Source organism: Mesoplodon densirostris, assembly GCF_025265405.1.
Source record: "Mesoplodon densirostris isolate mMesDen1 chromosome Y unlocalized genomic scaffold, mMesDen1 primary haplotype SUPER_Y_unloc_1, whole genome shotgun sequence".
NCBI lineage: Eukaryota > Metazoa > Chordata > Mammalia > Artiodactyla > Ziphiidae > Mesoplodon > Mesoplodon densirostris.
In genome coordinates, this window is record NW_026778236.1 from 3806416 (window position 1) to 3821393 (window position 14978).

A 14978-nucleotide genomic window follows, 5' to 3' on the forward strand; every position below is an offset into this window, starting at 1 on the left:
GTGGCCCCCGCCAGGAGGCCTGTGTGAAAGTGCAGGTCACTGTCCACACCCACTTTCTGGGGAGCCTGTGCAGCCTGCCACTGCCGGGACCCCGGGATCCCGGGACTGCTTCCCCGGGAGACCGCACGGCGTGCTTTGTGATGGTGCAACGTCATGCAAGTCTCTGCTGCCGCAGGCTCACCCCACAATCCATACCCCTCCCTGCCCCCGGCCTGAGGGAGCCAGAGTCCCCGAATCTGCTGCTCCTTTAGCCCCGTCCTGTCTGAGCAAAGAACAGATGCCGTTCGGCAACCTAAAAGCAGAGACGGGGCCAAATCCAAAGCTGAGACCCAGGAGCTGTGAGAATAAAGAAGAGAAAGGGAAATCTCTCCCAGCAGTCTCAGAAGCAGCAGATTAAAACTCCACAATCAACTTGATGTACCCTGCATCTGTGGAATACATGAATAGACAACGAATCACCCAAATTGAGGAGGTGGACTCTGAGAATAAGATTTGTGATTTTTTCCACTTTTCCTCTTTTTGTGAGTGTGTATGTGATGCTTCTGTGTGAGATTTTGTCTGCACAGCTTTGCTTCCACCATTTGTCCTACGGTTCTATCGGTCCATTTTTTTTTATAATTATTTTTTTATTTTAATAACTTTATTATATTTTATCATACTATATTCTATTTTACTTTATCTTCTCTCTTTCTTTTTTCTTACCTTCCCTCCTTTCTTGTTCCCTTCTTCCTTCCTTTCTTCCTTTCTTTCTTTCTTCTACTAATTCTTTCTTTCTACTTTTTCTCCCTTTTATTCTGAGCCGTGTGGATGAAAGGCTCTTGGTGCTGCAGCCAGGAGTCAGTGCTGTGCCTCTGAAGTGGGAGAGCCAACTTCAGGACACGGGTCCACAAGAGACCTCCAAGCTCCACATAACATCCAATGGTGAAAATCTCCCAGAGATCTCCATCTCAACACCAGCACCCAGCTTCACTCAACGACAAATAAGCTACAGTGCTGGACACCCTATGCCAAACAACTAGCAAGACAGGAACACAACCCCACCCATTAGCAGAGAGGCTGCCTAAAATCATAAGCCCACAGAAACCCCAAAACACACAACCCACGTGGACCTGCCCACCAGAAAGACAAGATCCAGCCCCATCCACCAGAACACAGGAACTAGTCCCCTCCACAAAGAAGCCTACACAACCCACTGAAACAACCCTAGCTACTGGGGACAGACACCAAAAACAACGGGAACTACGAACTTGCAGCCTGCAAAATGGAGACCCCAAACACAGTAAGATAAGCAAAGTGAGAAGACAGAAAAACACACAGCAGATGAAGGAGCAAGGTAAAAACCCACCAGACCTAACAAGTGAAGAGGAAACAGGCAGTCTACCTGAAAAAGAATTCAGAATAATGATAGTAAAGATGATCCAATATCTGTGAAATAGAATAGAGAAAATGCAAGAAACATTTAACAAGGACCTAGAACAACTAAAGAGGAAACAAGCAATGATGAACAACACAATAAATGAAATTTAAAATACTCTAGAAAGGATCAATAGCAGAATAACTGAGGCAGAAGAACAGATAAGTGACGTGGAAGATAAAAGAGTGGAAATAACTGCTGCAGACCAGAAAAGAAAAAAGAATGAAAAGAATGGAGGACAGTCTCAGAGACCTCTGGGACAACAGTAAACGCACCAAGATTTGAATTATAGGGGTTCCAGAAGAAGAAGAGTAAAAGAAAGGGACTCAGAAAATATTTGAAGAGATTATAGTTGAAAACTTCCCTAATATGGGAAAGGAAAGAGTTAATCAAATCCAGGAAGCACAGAGAGTCCCATACAGAATAAATCCAAGGAGAAATACGCCAAGACACATATTAATCAAACTGTCAAAAATTAAACACAAAGAAAACATATTAAAAGCAGCGAGAGAAAAACAACAAGTAACACACAAGGGAATCCCCATCAGGTTAACAGCTGATCTTTCAGCAGAAACTCTACAAGCCAGAAGGTAGTGGCAGGACATAGTTAAAGTGATGAAGGAGAAAAACCTGCAACCAAGATCACTCTACCCAGCAAGGACCTCATTCAGATTTGATGGAGAAATTAAAACCTTTACAGACAAGCAAAAGCTGAGAGAGTTCAGCACCACCAAACCAGCTTCACAACAAATGCTAAAGGAACTTCTCTAGGCAAGAAACCCAACAGAAGGAAAATACCTACAATAATGAACACAAAACAATTAAGAAAATGGGAATAGGAACATACATATCGATAATTACCTTAAATGTAAATGGACTAAATGCTCCCACCAAAACACACAGATTGGCTGAATGGATACAAAAACAAGACCCATATATATGCTGTCTACAAGGGACCCCCTTCAGATTTAGAGACACATACAGACTGAAAGTAAGGGGATGGAAAACGTTATTTCATGCAAATGGAAATCAAAAGGAAGCTGGAGTAGCAGTTCTCATATCAGATAAAATAGACTTTCAAATAAAGACTATTAGAAGAGACAAAGAAGAACACTACATAACGATCAAGGGATCAATCCAAGAAGAAGATATAACACTTGTAAATATTTATGCACCCAACATAGGAGCACCTCAATACATAAGGCAAATACTAACAGCCATAAAAGGGGAAGTCGACAGTAACACACTCATAGTAGGGGACTTCAACACCCCACTTTCACCAATGGACAGGTCATCCAAAATGAAAATAAATAAGGAAACACGAGCTTTAAATGATATATTAATCAAGATGGACTTCATTGATATTTATAGGACGCTCCATCCAAAAACAACAGAATTCACCTTTTTCTCAAGTGCTCATGGAATATTCTCCAGGATAGATCATATCTTGGGTCACAAATCAACCCTTGGTAAAGTTAAGAAAATTGAAATTGTATCAAGTATCTTTTCCGACCAAAACGCTATGAGACTAGGTATCAATTATAGGAGAAGATCTGTAGAAAATACAAACACATAGAGGCTAAACAATACACTACTTAATAACGAAGTGATCACTGAAGAAATCAAAGAGGAAATAAAAAAATACTTAGAAACAAAAAACAATGGAGACACAAAGACCCAAAACCTATGGGATGCAGCAAACGCAGTTCTCAGGGGGAAATTTATCGCCATACAATCCCACCTTAAGCAGCAGGAAACATCTCAAGTAAACAACCTGAACTTGCACCTAAAGCCAATAGAGAAAGAAGACAAAACCCCCCAAAGTTAGCAGAAGGAAAGAAATCATAAAGATCAGATCAGAAATAAATGAAAAAGAAATGAAGGAAATGATAGCAGAGATCAATAAAGCTAAAAGCTGGTTATTAGAGAAGATAAACAAAATTGATAAACCATTAGCCAGATTCATCAAGAAAAACAGGGAGAAGACTCAAATCGATAGAAGTAGAAATGAAAAAGTAGAAGTAACAACTGACACTGCAGAAATACAAAAGATCATGAGAGATTACTACAAGCAATTCTATTCCAATAAAATAGACAACCTGGAAGAAATGGACAAATTCTTAGAAATGCACAACCTACCAAGACTGAATCAGGAAGAAATAGAAAATATGAATAGACCAATCACAAGCACTGAAATCGAAACTGTGGTTAAAAATCTTCCAACAAAAAAAAAGCCCAGGGCCAGATGGCTTCACAGGAAAATTCTATAAACATTTAGAGAAGAGTTAACACCTATTCTTCTCAAATTCTTCCAAAATATAGCAGAGGAAGGAACACTCCCAAACTCATTCTATGAGGCCACCATCACCTTGATACCAAAACCAGACAAGAATATCACAAAGAAAGAAAACTACAGGCCAATATCACTGATGAACATAGACGCAAAAATCCTCAATAAAATCTAGCAAACAGAATCCAACAGCACAGTAAAAGGATCATACACCATGATCAAGTGGGGTTTATTCCAGGAATGCAAGGATTCTTCAATATATGCAAATCTATCAACGTGATACACCATATTAAAAAAGATTTGAAGGAGAAAAACCATATGATCATCTCAATAGATGCAGAGAAAGCTTTTGACAAAATTCAACACTGATTTATGATAAAAACCCTACAGATAGTAGGCATAGAGGGAAATTTCCTCAACATAATAAAGGCCATATATGACAAATCCACAGCCAACATCATCCTCAATGGTGAAAAACTGAAGCCATTTCTACTAAGATCAGGAACAAGACAAGGTTGCCCACTCTCACCACTCTTATTCAACCTAGGTTTGGAAGTTTTAGCCACAGCAATCAGAAAAGAAAAGGAAATAAAAGAATCCAAATAGGAAAAGAAGAAGTAAAGCTGTCACTGTTTGCAGATGACATGATACTATACACAGAGAATCCTAAAGATGCTACCAGAAAACTACTAGAGCTAATCAATGAATTTGGTAAAGTAGCAGGATACAAAATTAATGCAAAGAAATCTCTGACATTCCTGTACAATAATGATGAAAAATCTGAAAGTGAAATCAAGAAAACACTCCCATTTAGCATTGCAACATAAAGAATAAAATAATCTAGGAATAAACCTACCTAAGGAGACAAAAGATCTGTATGCAGAAAATTATAAGACACTGATGAAAGAAATTAAAGATGGTACAAATAGATGGAGATATATACCATGTTCCTGGATTGTAAGAATCAATATTGTGAAAAGGACTCTACTACCCAAAGCAATCTACAGATTCAATGCAATCCCTATCAAACTATCACTGGCATTTTTCACAGAAAGAGGAGAAAAAAACTCACAGTTTGTATGGAAACACAAAAGATCCTGAATAGCCAAAGCAATCTTGAGAACGAAAAACGGAGCTGGAGGAATCAGGCTCCCTGACTTCAGACTATACTACAAAGCTACAGTTATCAAGACTGTATGGTACTGGCACAAAAACAGAAAGATAGATCAAAGGAACAGGATAGAAAGCCCAGAGATAAACCCACGCACATATGGTCACCTTATCTTTGATAAAGGAGGCAGGAATGTACAGTGGAGAAAGGACAGCCTCTTCAATAAGTGGTGCTGGGAAAACTGGACAGGGACATGTAAAAGTATGAGATTAGATCACTCCCTAACACCATACACAAAAATAAGCTCAAAATGGATTAAAGACCTAAATGTAAGGCCAGAAACTATCAAACCCTTAGAGGAAAACATAGGCAGAACACTCTATGACATAAATCACAGCAAGATCCTTTTTGACACACCTCCTAGAGAAATGGAAATAAAAACAAAAATAAACAAATCAGACCTAATGAAAATTAAAAGCTTTTGCACAGAAAAGAAAACCATAAACATGACCAAAAGACAACCCTCAGAATGGGAGAAAATATTTGCAAATGAAGCAACTGACAAAGGATTAATCTCCAAAATTTATAAACAGCTCATGCAGCTCAATAGCAAAAAAACAAAAAACCCAATCCAAAAATGGGCAGGGGACTTAAATAGGCATCTCCAAAGAAGATATACAGACTGCCAACAAACACATGAAAGAATGCTCAACATCATTAATCATTAGAGAAATGCAAATCTAAACTACAATGAGATATCATCTCACACCAATCAGAATGGCCATCATCAAAAATCTAGAAACAATAAATGCTTGTGAGGGTGTCGAGAAAAGGGAACACTCTTGCTCTGCTGGTGGGAATGTGAATTGGTACAGTCACTATGGAGAACAGTATGGAGGTTCCTTAAAAAACTACAAATAGGGCTTCCCTGGTGGCGCAGTGGTTGAGAGTCTGCCTGCCAATGGAGGGGACACGGGTCCGTTCCACGGTACGGGAGGATCCCACATGCCACGGAGCGGCTGGGCCCGTGATCCATGGTCCCTGAGCCTGCGTGTCCAGAGCCTGTGCTCTGTAACCGGAGAGGCCACAGCAGTGAGAGGCCCGTTTACCACAAAAAAAAAAAAAAAAAAAAAAAACTACAAATAGAACTACCATATGACCCAGAAAACCCACTATTAGGCATATACCCTAAGAAAACCATAATTCAAAAAGAGACATGTACCAAAATGTTCATTGCAGCTCTATTCACAATAGCCCGGAGATGGAAACAACCTAAGTGTCCATCATCGGATGAATGGATAAAGAATATGCGGCACATATGTACAATGGAATATTACTCAGCCATTAAAAGAAACAAAATTCAGCTATATGTAATGAGGTGGATAGACCTAGAGTCTGTCATACAGAGTGAAGTAAGTCAGAAAGAGAAAGACAAATACCGTATACTAACACATATATAGAGAATTTAAGAAAAAAAAATGTCATGAAGAACCTAGGGGTAAAACAGGAATAAAGACACAGACCTACTTGAGAATGGACTTGAAGATATGGGGAGGGGGAAGGGTAAGCTGTGACAAAGCGAGAGAGAGGCATGGACATATATACACTACCAAACGTAAGGTATATAGATAGTGGGAAGCAGTCGCATAGTGCAGGGAGATCACCTCGGTGGTTTGTGACAGCCTGGAGGGGTGGGATGGGGAGGGTGTGGGGGGGGAGACGCAGGAGGGAAGGTATGTGGGAACAGATGTATATGTATAGCTGATTCACTTTGTTATAAAGCAGAAACTAATAGAAAAAAGTTGACAAAAATATGTTTTGAGTTTTTTCTTTGTGGCAAACAGTAAGTGTGTTTGGTACTCAGAGAAAGGTGAATGCTACTTTAGACAATCAGATTAAGGGTGGAACATGAACAAAAACCTAAAGTTGAAGAGAAGCAAAACATTGAGAAGTGAGTCTGGACCTAGCGCTCTCCTAGAAACAACAATAAATCACGACATACTTAGAGAAAAAAGGAAGAGCTGGTGTTGCTGAAATATACTAAGATTTTGGAGAATGATGGTTATTTTAAGTTGAGAGAGTAGATTTCATTGATGTTATTGGATTTTGGAAGAATTGCATTTTATTTTATGTATGATTGAAATCGGAGCAGAAAAACGTTGAAGAAAAGAAAGACCTTATAGGAGAACAGTGTAATTTTTGTAAGAGATAGAGCCCTAGCCTCGCCTTTGGGGAAGTAATTACTTAATTAAGGTAATTTTACTGTTGGGAAGGGAGTTTATTTATCTGTTAATTCAAAATGTTCATATAATGTTACATTTTACTCCTATCTACAGTATATATTTATGTATTTTTTTTGCCTTTTTTAAACATTGCAAGTGTTGTGTAGTGTAAATACACAAAGTAAAGAATAATTACTTTTGTGACAAGAGTTATAAAATAGAGAGAACAAAAATACTGATTATTTTTTTCTGGGTTAAAGGCACATTCATTATATGTCATCTAAAAGAGTTTCAAATCTTCACAACTAAAATTAAATAAATTCAGAAGGAAAAAAACATTCTTTTAAATTGCCTATCACATTTATTTACTTTTTTTTGCTGGAACATTATTGCAGTTTGGGAGATCCCCAAGATCGCCCCTGAGTTTCAGAAGAAATAAAAGATTTCAGAAAAGTTATTATTCTCATGTTAATTATTTATTGCAATGAACAATGTAGACTAAAGTCATCAAAGGGAAGAAGAACAGAGGATAGAGTCCAGGAGAATGAGGCCTGAGCTCCCAGACTTATTCTCCCAGTAGAGTTGTGTGGACAGAGCTTATCCCTCCCATAAATAATGAGTGATAACATGCACATACTATTGTCAATCAGGGATGCTCAGTAAGTCTTGGTGTGGCGTACTTTTTTGAGGAGTTTGTTGCATACACATGAATGACCTCCCAGGGACTGAATCCAGAGATCAAGCTGGTATTTCATGGCCCAAAGTCCCCACCCTAATTTTTTTAGCTTAAGTTTCTTAGCATAAACTATCTAGTATGACCAATGGATGGTCCCCAGGTGAAGAAACTTTTATGCTGCATGATATTCTAAGGGCTTACAAGTTATCTCCCAGGATCTGTGAAGGGCCTAACTTTCTTCAGACAGCATTAAGCCTTTACTGCATAACAATAGAATACCATTAGCTAAAATTACAATTGATTTTCTAACTTTGATAGTGGTATAGCTTAATACACTTTAAGCTCTAGCCTTGCTTTAGGACATTTTAAGTCTTTATGGAACCGTCTTTGAGATGGTGTATATAGGTGTAAGATCATTTGTTTTTGAGAACCACCTTATCCAATGAAGGCATTTTTTGTTATCCTATTAAAACAAATAGACTGTTAAACTGTCATATCTGTTGCAACATACGTTCTATATAGTAAAATATGTGTACCAACTAAAGGCCTTCACGGGTACTTTGTGAAACAACTGGAAAATATTTTAATACCAAAACTGTAGCAAACTTTTTAATCTGAATTAAGGAGAAGATTCTCAATTAGTAAGAATAAGGAAATGTCTTGGTGTGTGATTTTACTGGAGACTAGATAAACATACATTGCATTATACTTGTGAACTATTTATGTGTGGGAATAAAATTTCTTAAAATTAATTAGGATCCCTGATCATTTTGCAGTCAGCTCAGTGGATTTATATTTGTGGGTTAACCAACTTTTAAGTTTTCTGTGTCCTCTAGCATCTAAATCTCTCTGGGATTCCCCTCTTCACAGTCAGTTAGCTGATGATCAGGGAGAGTAGATTTTCATATTTTTCTTAGGCATACATTTCAGAAGACAGAGTTCTCATTAAAATAACAGGTACCCCTAATCAGTTGTGAAATATAAGTGATCTCCTGATGATCTCAACCCACAACTTCTTATAATCTTAACTTACTACAGGGTTTCCTTATCTAAAAGTAAGTTTCTCGAGAAAAAATTATTTGCTTTAAAAATTGTTATAGGTTCATTGTTATTTTAAGATTCAAGTAATAAATTTGTACTTATAACATGTGTGCTATTAGCTAGATTTCACATCACTCTTCAATAAATTCATTCTTTCTGAGTTTCTCTAGCTTGAATTAAGTTCCACTATTTTCCCCTTGAGGATATGTGTACTAAACATAGCGCACCGACTGAAGATTGGTAACGTGCAATTTGCAATAAACTGATGTTTCAGAGACATGGTTGGATTCAGGGTAAAAAATCCCATAGGTTAAAAAAATTATCAATAGGAAGACAAAAATGATGGCAAATATCAAAAGATAAATGTCTTTTAACATTCCAGAGAAATTTGTTTTCCAAATCAGTAATCTCTAAGATGCAGATCATTTTTTTTTTTAAACAGTGTTTTTGGAGTATAATTGCTTTACAGTGGTGTGTTAGTTTCTGCTGTAGCACAAAGTGAATCAGCTATACATATACATATGTCCCTATATCCCCTCCCTCTTGCTTCTCCTTCCCACCCTCCCTTTCCCACTCCTCTAGGTGATCACAAATCACCTAGCCGATATCCTTGTGCTATGCAGCTGCTTCCCACTGACTATCTATTCAACATTTGGTAGTGTATATATGTCCATGCCACTCTCTCAAATCGTCCCAGCTTACCCTTACCCCTTCCTGTGTCCTCAAGTCCATTCTCTACATCTGTGTCTTTATTCCTGTCTTGCCCCTAGGTTCTTCATAACCAATTGTTTTTTTATTTCATATATATGTGTTAGCGTACGATATTTGTTTTTCTCTTTCTGACTTCATTCATTCTGCATGACAGACTCTAGGTCCATCCATCTCTATGGATGGACAAATAATTCAGTTTCGTTTCTTTTTTTGGTTGAGTAATATGTCATTGTATATCTGTGCCACATCTTCTGTATTCATTCATTTTTCGATGGACACTTAGGTTGCTTCCATGTCCTGGCTATTATAAATAGAGCTGCAATGAACATTGGGATACATGACTCTATTTGAATTACGGTTTTTACAGGGTATGTGCCCAGTAGTAGGTTTGCTTGGTCGTATGATAGTTCTATTTTTAGATTTTTTAGGAACCTCCATACTGTTCTCCATAGTGGCTGTATCAATTTACATTCCCACCAACGGTGCAAGAGGGTTCCTTTTACTCCACACAATCTCCAGCGTTTATTGTTAATACATTGTTTGAGGATGGCTAATCTGAACAATATGCAGTGATACCTCATTTTACTCTTGATTTACATTTCTCTTAAGATTTGTGATGTTGAGCATCCTTTCCTATGTTTCTTTGCAATCTGTATATATTCTTTGGGGAAATGTCTGTTTAGCTCTTCTGCCCATTTTTGGATTGGTTGGTTTGCTTTTTTGGATACTAAGCTTCATGAGCTGTTTGTAAGTTTTAGAGATTAATCCATTGCCAATTGCTTCATTTGCAAATAGTTTCTCTTATTCTTCAGGTTGTCTTTTCATCTTGTTTATGGTTTCCTTTGCTGTTCAGAAGCTTTTAACTTTCATTAAGACCCTTTATTTTTTTTATTTCCATTTCTCTAGGAGGTGTGTCGAAAAGGATCTTGCTATGATTTATGTAATAGCGTGTTCTTCCTATGTTTTTCTCTAAGAGTTTTATAGTGTCTGGCCTTATATTTAGGTCTTTAATCCATTTTTAGTTTATTTTTGTGTATGGTGTTAGGAAGTGTTCTAATTTCATTCATTCACATGTAATTGTCCAGTTTTCCCAGCACCACTTATTGAAGAGACTGTATTTTCTGCATCGTATATTCTTGTATCTTTTATCAAGGGTAAGGTGACCATATGTGTGTAGGCTTATCTCTGGGATTTCCAGCCTGTTCCATTGATATATATTTTTGTTTTTGTGCCACTACTAAGTTGTCTTGACTACTGTTGCTATGTAGTATAATCTGAAGTCTGGCAGCCTGATTCCTCCAGCTCCATTTTTCTTTCACAGGATTGCATTGACTGTTTGGAGTCTTTGTGTTTCCATACAAATTGTTAGATTTTTTTCTAATGATGTGAAAAATGTCATTTGTAGTTTGATAGGGATTGCAGTGAATCTGTAGATTGATTTGGGTAGTATAGACATTTTCAAAATGTTGATTCTTCTGATCCAAGGACATGGTATATCGCTCCATCTGTTTGTATCATTAATTTCTCTCATCAATGTCTTATAGTTTACTGCAAACAAGTTTTTTTACCTCCTTCGGTAGGTTTATTCCTAGGTATTTTATTCTTTTTGTTGCGGTGATAAATGAGAGTGCTTCCTTAATTTCTCTTTCAGATTTTTCATCATTAGTGCATAAGAATACAAGAGATTTATGTGCATTAATTTTGTAACCTGCAACTTTATCAAATTCATTGATTAGCTCTAGTAGTTTTCTAGTAGCATCTTTATGATTCTCTATGTATAGTATCATGTCATCTGCAAACAGGGACAGTTCTTTTTCTTTCTTATCTGATTGCCATGGCTAAAACTTACAAATCTATGTTGAATAATAGTGGTGAGAGTGGGCAACCTTGTCTTGTTCTTGAGTTAGTGGAAATGTTTTCAGTTTTTCACCATTGAGAACAATGTTGGCTGTGTGTGTATCATATATGGCCTTTATTATGGTGAGGTAAGTTTCCTCTGTGCCTACTCTCTGGAAATTTTTTAACATAAATATGTGTTGAATTTTGTCAAAAGCTTCTTCTGCATCTATTGAGATTATCATATGATTGTTATTCTTCAATTTGTTAATATGGTGTATCACATTGACTGTTCTGTGTTGAACAATCCTTTCATTCCTGGGATAAAACCCACTTGATTATGGTGAATGATCCATTTTATGTGTTGTTAGATTCTGTTTGCTAGTACTTTGATGAGGATTTTTGCACCTATGTTCCTCAGTGATGCAGGGCTATACTTTTTTTGTGACATCATTGTATGGTTTTAGTATCACGGTGATGGTGGCTGCAAAGAATGAGTTTTGGAGTATTCCCCCCTTTGCAATATTTTGGAAGAGTTTGGAAAGAATAGGTATTAGCTCTTCTGTAAATCTTTGATTGAATTCACCTGTGAATCTATCTGGTCCTGGGCTTTTGTTTGTTGGAATATTTTGCTTCACAGTTTCAATTTGAGTGCTTGTGAATTATCTGTTTGTATTTTCTATTTCTTCATTGTTCATTCATGGAAGGTGGTGCTTTTCTAGGAATTTGTCCATTTCTTCCAGGTTGTTCATTCTATTGACTTTTAGTAATCTCTCATCATTCTTTGTATTTCTGCAGTGTCAGTTGTTACTTCTCCTTTTTCATTTCTAAATCTGATGGTTTGGGTCTCCTCTCTTATTTTCTGTATGAGTCTACCTAATGGTTTATCAAGCTTGTTTATCTTCTCAAAGAAACAGCTTCAGTGTTATTGATCTTTGGTATTGTGTCCTTCATTTATTTCTGAGCTTATCCTTATGATTTATTTGCTCCTGCTAACTTCGGGGGTTTTCTGTTCTACTTTTTCGAATTGTTTTATGTGTAAATTTAGATTGTTTTTGTATCCATTCAGCCTGTCTATTTCTTTTGGTTGTAGCATTTAATCCATTTATATTTAAGGTAGTTATCTATACATATGGTCTTATTACCATTTTCTTAATTGATTTGGGTTTGTTGTTTTTGGTTTTTTTCCTTCTCTTGTGTTTCCTGCTTAAACAAGTTCCTTTAGCATTTGTTTTTTAGCTGGTTAAGTGGTGTGGAACTCTCTTAACTTCTGCTTCTCTGTAAAGGTTTTAATTTCTCCATCCAATCTAAATGAGATCCTTGCTGGGTACACTAATCTTGGTTGTAGGTTTTTGCCTTTCATCATTTTTAAATATGTCCTGCTACTTCCTTCTGTATTGCAGAGTTTCTGCTGAAAGATCAGCTCTTAATCTTGTGTGAATTCCCACATATGTTATTTGTTGTTTTCTCCTTGCTGCTTTTAATATTTTTTATTTTTTATTTGTTTATTTATTTATTTATTTTTGAGTCCTTGAAACTTTGATTAATATGTATTGGCATGTTTCTCCTGGATTTTTCTTTTTTTGATTCTCTCGGTTTCCTGAACTTGATTATTTATTTACTTCCCATGTTAGGGATGTTTTCAACTATAATATCATCAAATATTTTCTCAGACCTTTTCTTTTCTCTTCTTCGTCTGGGAACCCTATGATTAGAATGTTGGTGCATTTAATGTCATCCCAGAGATCTCTGACACAGTTCTCACTTCTTTTCATTCTTTTTTCTTTATTCTGCTCTGTGTCAGTTATTCCCACTATTTTGTTTTCCAGGTCACTTATCTGTTCTTCTGCCTCAGTTATTCTGCTATGGATTCCTTCTACAGAATTTTAAATTTCATTTATTGTGTTATTCATCATTGTTTGCTTGCTCATCAGTTCTTCTAGGTCCTTCTTAAATGTTTCTTGTATTTTCTCCATTCCTTTTAAAATATTTTGCATCATCTTTACTATCATTACTCTGAATTATTTTCCAGGTATACTGCCTATTTCTTCTTCATTTATTTGGTCCAGTGTGTTTTTTACCTTGCTCCTTCATCCGCTGCATATTTCTCTGTCTTCTCATTTTGTTTAACTTACTGTGTTTGCGTTCTCCTTTTTGCACACTGCAGGTTTGTAGTTCCCTTGTTTTCCTTTTCTGCCCCCAGTGTTTGAACTTAGTTCAGTGGCTTATGTAGCCTTCCTGGTGGAGGAGACTAGTGGGTGGGACAGGATCTTGTCTTTATGGTGGGCTGTGCCATGTCTGGTGTTGTGTTTTGGTGTGTCTGTGAACTTATTGTGATTTTAGTCAGCTTCTCTGCTAATGGGTGGGGTTGTGTTCCTGTCTTCCTAGTTGTTTAGTGTGGGTTTTCCAGCACTGGAGCTTTCTGGTCGTTTAGTGTAGCTGAGTCTCAGTGTTGAGACAGAGATCTGTGGGAGAGCTCTCACCAATTGATATTATGTGGGGCTGGGAGGTCTCTAATGGTCCAATGTCCTTGGACTCAGCTCTCCCTCATCAGAGGCTCAGGACTGACACCAAGCCAGTGCATGAAGTCCATGTCAGCCACATGGCTCAGAAGAAAAGGAAGAAAGAAAAGGGAGAAACAAAGCAAAACAGAATAGAATAGAATAAAATAAAATAAACAATAAAATAAATAATATAAAAATTTAAAAAATAAGAGAACATCCAAACCAATAAAGTAATCCACCAATGGTAACAAGCACTAAAGACTAAACTAAGATAAATATAAAAATCAGAAACATATCAGTCACAGACAGCAAACCCCAAGTCTGCATTTGCTCCAAAAGTCCACCACCTCAATTTTGAGAACATTTATTGTCTTTTCAGGTATATGCAAAGAGGCAGGGTACCAAAAGTTGATCGTGGGGATTTCATCCACTGCCTCTGAGACTGTACAGAGAAATTTCCCTTTGTCTTCTTTGTTCACAGAGCTCCTGAGGTTCAGCTTTGGTGGGCTGCACAGGTTCCCAGTGAGTGGGTGTGAGTAGTATTCTGTGCTTGTGCACAGGATTCTTGGTGTCCGCAGCAGCAGCTTTTGCCTCATGCCCATCTTTGGGATATGAGCTGATAGCCCCAAGCTCATACCCATCTCTGGAGCTCACTTAGGAAGTGTTCTGCCTTCTGTGGGCAGACAGGGAAGAAATCCCCTCTCCTCACACACCCCGAACAATTTTCTCTAGACTCTTAAGCAGGTCTGGATATTTGCTGGACTCCCTCCCAGCTAGCTGTGGTACACTACCCTCCTTCAGGCTCTCTTCACACAGCCAACCCCAGTCCTCTCTCTGGGATCTTACATCCAAAGTCGGAGCCTCAGATCCTGGCCCCCACCTGCCACAGTGGGTGAACAGACAAGACTCTCAGGCTGGTGAGTTCTGGTCGGCACTGATCTTCTCTGTGGGAATCTCTCCACTTTTCCCTCTGCACCCCTGTTGCTGTTCTCTCCTCCATGGCTCCAAAGCTTCCACCCTGCCCACTCCATCTCTGCCAGTGAAAGGGCTTCCTAATGTATGGAAACTTTTCTTCATTCACAGCTCCCTCCCAGAGGGGCAGGTCTCATCCTTTTTCTTTTGTCTCTGTTTATTCTTCCTTCTTTTGCTCTACCCAGGTATGTGGGAATTTTC